The sequence below is a fragment of the Myotis davidii genome, unplaced genomic scaffold (assembly GCF_000327345.1).
Source record: "Myotis davidii unplaced genomic scaffold, ASM32734v1 scaffold17, whole genome shotgun sequence".
Lineage (NCBI taxonomy): Eukaryota > Metazoa > Chordata > Mammalia > Chiroptera > Vespertilionidae > Myotis > Myotis davidii.
The window spans coordinates 2,187,592-2,189,683 of NW_006288624.1; positions in this window are offsets into that span (position 1 = coordinate 2,187,592).

The following is a 2,092-nucleotide window of genomic DNA, read 5'->3' on the forward strand; positions in this document are numbered from 1 at the left end:
CCATGGAAGGCGTCTCTTTCTGTATCCTGAATGAAGGGACAGACAGCAGGTGTAAACCTTCTCCCGCCTTTGCATTGGAAGACGTAATGTCTGGGATGTGCCACTATACACCCCATTTCTGTTTTGCCAGCTCTCTTTCAGGTAGCTATGCCAAAAGGGGGCAGTAGACGTAGCCTGGGATGAAGGATGAGGGGAGAAGGAGTTTACTTTTCTGTGTGCTAAAAGTTACACGTGGTGTCATTTTGGCTGGGGCCATTCACTCTGATTGCCATGTTCGGTTTGGGATTCCAGTTTTGTTGGCTTTGTTAGAACCACCCTCACCCTTCCTTAGAAGCACCAGCACCAGTTGGCCACGGACACCCTCAGAGTTGTGAGTTCAGTGCTGGGGTTAGCAGGGTGATCGTCCTCCGCGTTCCTGAAGCGTGATCGCCAGCTGGTCACCTGCCCTCCTTAAAGAGTCTTGGTCCCTGCTCTGCAGAGGAGCTCCTTTAATACGCTCAACTTTTCTTTGTTCCCCTGGCCCTAGGGCAGTGGTTCTCAACCTTCCTAATGCCACGACCCTTTAATACAGTTCTTCATGTTGTGGTGACCTCCAACCATAAAATTATTTTCGTGGCTACTTCATAACTGTAATTTTGCTACTGTTATGAATCGTAATGTAAATATCTGATATGCAGGATGTATCTAAGCGACCCCTGTGAAAGGGTCGTTCTACCCCCAAAAGGGGTCTCGACTCACAGGTTGAGAACCGCTGCCCTAGGGCTTGGTCAGTAATTACTTCCTTGTGATAGTTGGGAGTTCTCCAGAAGCAGACCCCACGTTGGAGTTTAGAATGCAAGATGTTTATGAGGGATGAACACCTGGAGGGGAAAGAGGTGTGGATGAAACCAGTTTTGCAGACAGAGAAACCGAATTATTCTGTAGGCCTGAACAAGCCTTGGCCAACCTGGATGCGCACTAAGGACCAAATGTTTCCTGTCAGATTTTTCTTGCTTTGGGCTGCATTGGCAGGACCTTCATACCCTAGTTATACATGAAATGTAGGTGCTGGTGGTTCTGGACCTCGCTGACTCTACCCATTCCATATGATCGTTTCCTTGAAATTATAAATAAGGTTTAGTGAGGGTAAGACCTCTGATTCCTGACAATCCAATACTTTTGTTTTCTCAAAAATATTTGAAAAAAATAACTGTTGAAATCCTGTGTGAATCTATGATTTCAGATTCAATCCCTTTAACAGAGGTAGAACTATTTCATTTTTTAAATCTTGTGTCAATTTTGGTGAATTATGTTTCTCAAGGCATTTCCCCCCTTATTTTTCTCAAATTTATTAGTATAAAGTGTTCATAATATCTTTTATTTTTCCTTTTTTTATGTACTTTTTTATTTATTTATTTTTTAATTAAATCTTTATTGTTCAGATTATTACATTTGTCCCTCTTTTTTCCCCTCATAACTCCCCTCCTCCCAGTTCCCGCCCCACCCTCCGCCCTCACTCCCCACCCACTGTCCTCATCCATAGATGTACGATTTTTGTCCAGTCTCTTCCTGCATCTCCCACACCCCTTTCCCCCCCCAAGAATAGTCAGTCCATTCCCTTTCTGTGTCCCTGATTCTATTACAATCACCAGTTCATACTGTTCATCAGATTATTTATTCACTTGATTCTTAGATTCACTTGTTGATAGATGCGTATTTGTTGTTCATAATTTGTATCTTTACCTTTTTCTTCCTCTTCCTCTTCTTAAAGGATACCTTTCAGCATTTCATATAATCCTGTTTTGGTGGTGATGAAATCCTTTAGCTTTTCCGTATCTGTGAAGCTCTTTATCTGACCTTTAATTCTGAATGATAGCTTTGCTGGATAAAGTAATCTTGGTTGTAGGTTCTTGGTATTCATCACTTTGAATGTTTCTTGCCACTCCCTTCTGGCCTGCAAAGTTTCTGTTGAGAAATCAGCTGACAGTCGTATGGGTACTCCCTTGTAGGTAACTGAGTTTCTTTCCCTTGCTGCTTTTAAGATTCTCTCTTTGTCTTTTGCTCTTGGCATTTTAATGATGATGTGTCTTGGTGTGGTCCTCTTTGGATTCCT